Source organism: Cebus imitator, unplaced genomic scaffold (genome assembly GCF_001604975.1).
Source record: "Cebus imitator isolate Cc_AM_T3 unplaced genomic scaffold, Cebus_imitator-1.0 Scaffold18, whole genome shotgun sequence".
Classification (NCBI taxonomy): domain Eukaryota; kingdom Metazoa; phylum Chordata; class Mammalia; order Primates; family Cebidae; genus Cebus; species Cebus imitator.
Genome location: NW_016107333.1, coordinates 4,497,789 through 4,502,191, shown reverse-complemented (window position 1 = coordinate 4,502,191; position 4,403 = coordinate 4,497,789). Strand labels below are relative to the sequence as shown.

The following is a 4,403-nucleotide window of genomic DNA, read 5'->3' as shown; positions in this document are numbered from 1 at the left end:
GAGGTGACTACAGAGGGGCTTGGATACCAGGAGTTGAGAATTATCAGGGTTTATGGTGGAGGCTGGTTATCACACTCTCGTTTAGGTTTCTTTTTCTCCTACTACTTGCCCCCTACTCCTTCTTAATCATGGAACACTGTTCTTTGCCTTCAAAATATTTATCCTGTTATATGATTACATATTCATTTAGTCTGTCTCCCTCCAACAGACTGTAAGCACCACGAGGGCAGAGGTTGTAGTCTTTGGTTCAGCACTGTGCCCTCAGTTACCAGCACAAAGCATAGAGTAGGTGCTGGGTGAATGCCTTTTGAATAAATCATAAGGATTTGCTTTGGTCTGAATTACAAGAGGTGTTTCTGTTTGTCTCCCCTCTGCATTGTTGGCTCCTACCTCAGGACCTGACATAAAATTAAGGAAATGAATGTGAGGAACACTTTTGAAATGGTGACAACACATCCAGATTAATATTTTGCAGGACATATGTACACGTTTCAACCCACCATCTACTAGTTGTGACTTTGCTCTGCTCTGGGAGATGGCTTAGCTTTGCATAGGACATAATTCTAATCTAGTTTCGCACAGTTCTTAGGAATTTGTTATAATGGGACGGGCAAGGCTGTGCAGCCCATTGCTATGAAGAAGTAACTTCTTTTTTTTCTTTTTGAGACATAGTCCCATTCTGTCGCCCAGGCTGGAGTGCAGTGGAGCCATCTCAGCTCACTGCAACCTCCACCTCCAGGGATCAAGCGACTCTTGCCTCAGCCTCCCAAGTAGCTGGGATTACAGGCGCCCGCCACCACGCCCGGCTAATTTTTGTACTTTTTGGTAGAAACGGGGTTTCAACCATGTTGACCAGGCTGGTCTCGAACTGCTGAGATCAAGTAATCTGTCCGCCTCGCCCTCCCAAAGTACTGGGATTACAGGCGTGAGCCACTGCCGCCCAGTCCCTAGAAGTAACTTTTGTTTTCTTTTTAGCTGAACTTAGTGATATAAGAGCTTAAAGAATTGACAGGCTCTGGGTTTCGCTTCCCCAAACCTCTTTGTCCGCCTCAAACACACATAACAGGAACAAAGCCCAGCAGTGGTTCACGCCACAACACTGGAAACGCAGGAGGAACGGAGCCCGCTGTTTGCTCAAAGCACGTCACTTCCGGGATCCAGGGTCGCGGGGAACTACTTCCGGGGGAGCGGAGCGGCGCGGCGGCGGGGGAGGTAAGTGCCGCTGCTTCGCGGCGGGGCGGGGTTCGGGATGCAGCCGGAACCGAAAGAGAGCTGGGCTCGGCGTGGCCCAGGTCGGTCTGTGCGTCGCGGCGCCGCTCTGCGGACCTGGGTGTCGCTCCGCGGACCTGGGTGTCGCTCCGCTCAGGTCCTGAATAAGTTCCCGTGGCGCTGGTTCGAAAGTTACTTCCGGAGGGGAATTTGAGCTCCGGGGAGGCGGAGGGCCTCGCCTGGTGCATCCCAACGCTTTCGTGCGGAGCCTGGGCCAGAAACCTGGGCTCCTCATGGCCTGGTCCCGGCCTTTCCTCCCACGAGTGGAACAGTAGGAGGAGCCTGAGCTCCAGAGTTTGGCTAGGGTTCGAATCCGTATGGCCGTGTTACCGTGGGCAAGTCACGGTTTCTTTCTGGCCCTCAGTTTAGTCCTCTGAAATGGACATGCGCTCTTGTTCTGCGGGTGAAACGAGGTAGTGAATGTAAATCTCTTAGTTGGTGCACAGTGCATGCTTGTTGGAAGAATTCTTTTTAGGAGAATTCCTAAAATGAATTCTCTTAAAATTCTCGGGAAATGAATATGAGAAACACTTTTAAAATGGCGACAACACGTGTAGATTAATAATTATATTTTGCAGGGCATCTGCACACCAGTTTCAGCCCACCGGCTGGCTACCCATTGTGACTTTGCTCTGAGAGGTGGCTTAGTTTTGCTAATCTAGTTTTGCACAGTTCTTAGGAATTTGTTGTAATGGGACGGGCCAGGCTATACAGCCCATTGCTATAAAGCAGTAACTTATTTTCTTTCTTTTTTTTTAAGCCATTTTATTTATTTATTTATTTAGAGTCATAGTCCCACTGTGTTACCCAAGCTGGAGTGCAGTGGCGATCTCGGCTCACTGCAACCTCCGCCTCCCGAGTTCAAGGAATTCTCCTGCCTCCTCTTCCCGAGTAGCTGGTATTATAGACGTGTGCCACCACACCTGGCTAATTTTTGTACTTTCTGTTTGTTTTTGAGATGGAGTCTCGCTCTGTCGCCAGGCTGGAGCGCAGTGGCGTGATCCAGGCTCCCTGCAACCTTCGCCTCCTGGGTTCAAGGGATTCCCCTGCCTCATCCTCCTGAGTAGCTGGGACTACAGGTGCACAGTACAATGCCTGGCTAATTTTTTTTTTTTTTTTAAGTATTTTAGTAGAGACGGGGTTTCACCATGTTGGCCAGGGTGGTCTTGATCTTCTGACCTCGTGATCTGCCCGCCTCGGCTTCCCAAAGTGCTGGGATTACAGGCCTTAGCCACTGCACCTGAGTAATTTTTGTATCTTTAGTAGAGATGGGGTTCCACCCTGTTGGCCAGGCTGGTCTTGAACTCCTGACCTCAGGTGATCCACCCGGCCTTGGCCTCCCAAAGCGTTGGGATTATAGGCGTGAGCCACCACACCTGGCTTTTTTTCTTTTTAATTAAAAAAAAAAAGTTCAAATAAAGATGGAGTCTCACTATGTTGCCCAGTTGGTCTTGAACTCCGGGAGGCAAGATATCCTCCTGCCTGGACCTCCCAAAGTGTTTGAGACTACTGGCGTGAGCCACTGTGCCCGGCCTAAAGCAATAACTTCTGACACTGGTTTCTATCCCCCAGTCTGTTTCAGTTGAATTTTCACAACAGAATTTAAAGTTATTTCATTAGAAGCCAAGAATGCCCCACCATCACAGCACACAACACTGGGAGATGGTAAGGCCTATGGCAGTTGTGAAATCTGAGTTTTTCAGTCTTAAGAGAAGATTTAGTTAGTATTTGCCGAGTCCTGAGAGCTATACTTGTCTCCGTGGTTATTTGTTTTGAAATGTTGACCCATTCTTTTTTCCCCCAATAACCATTTTGTTTTAGAATAATTTTAGATTTACAAAGTTATTGCAAAGATACTTCAGTGAGTTTCCCCTATTATTGTCTTACATTAGTATAGTACATTTGTCACAATTACTGAACCAATATTGATACATTATTATTAACTCTAATCTGTACTTTATTCATTTTTCCTTAGTTTTTCTCTAATGTCCTTTTTCTGTTCCAGTATTGTCCAGGGCACCCTGCTACATTTAGTCATCATATCTCCTTAGGCTCCTCTTCTCTGTGATGGTTTCTCAGGCTTTCCTTCTTGTAGATGAACTTGAGAGTTTTGAAGATTACTGACTGGTCAAATGTTTTGCAGAAGGACCTTTAAATAGGATTTGTCTGTTTTTGACATGAGTAAATCAGGGTAATGGGTTTTAGGGGAGGAAGACCACTGATATGGTTCAGCTATAACCCCACCCAAATCTCATCTTGAATTGTAGCTCCCATAATCCCCACATGTTGTGGGAAGGACCCAGTGGGAGGTCACTGAATCATGGGAGTGGGTTTTTCCCATGCTGTTCTCCTGATAGTGAATAAGTCTCAGGAGATCTGATGGTTTTATAAAGGGGCATTCCCCTGCATATACTCCCTTGCCTGCTGCCACATAAGACGTGCCTTAGCTCCTTCTTTGCCTTTCACCATGATTGTGAGGCCTCCCCAGCCATGTGGAACTGAGTCCATTAAACCTCTTTTTCTTTATAAATTACCCAGTGTTGGGTATTTCTTCAAAGTGGTGTGAAAATGGACTAATGCAACCATGGAGGTAAAGTGCTATTCTTATCACATCATATCAAGGATACATACTATCGGTATGAGTTATCATTGTTGATGTCTATTAACCTGGGCCACTTGACTTGAGGTTATAGTCAGGGTTTTCCAATGTAGAGTTACTTTTCCTCCCGTACTTTCCACACTGTACTTTTGGAAGAAAGTCATTATGTACAGCACACATTTAAGGAGTGTGGAATTATGCTCCATGCTTAAAGGCAGAGCATTTGCATTAGATAATGCAAATTATTTGGAGTTCTTCTCTGTGGGAAATTTGTCTGTTCTCCTGTTTATTTATTTATTTATTTATTTATTTTGAGACGGAGTTTAGCTCGTTACCCAGGCTGGAGTGCAATGGCACGATCTCAGCTCACCACAACCTCCGCCTCCTGGGTTCAGGCAATTCTCCTGCCTCAGCCTCCTGCGTAGCTGGGATTACAGGCACGCGCCACCATGCCCAGCTAATTTTTTGTGTTTTTAGTACAGACGGGGTTTCACCATGTTGACCAGGATGGTCTCGATCTCTTGACCTCGTGATC

General features: G+C 46.5%; 1 protein-coding gene across 3 annotated transcripts in view; it reads left to right on the top strand.

Moving 5' to 3' along the window:
• Nucleotides 1-1,160: 1,160 nt before the first annotated feature.
• Nucleotides 1,161-4,403, top strand: part of MANBAL (mannosidase beta like) — a 26,004-nt gene continuing 22,761 nt past the window's right edge. The window contains exon 1 of one of the 3 annotated variants that reach the window (XM_017512330.2): nucleotides 1,161-1,212. The gene's annotated coding sequence lies outside the window, so the exon portion shown is untranslated. The other 2 variants (XM_017512336.2, XM_017512345.2) reach the window with 2 other exon arrangements.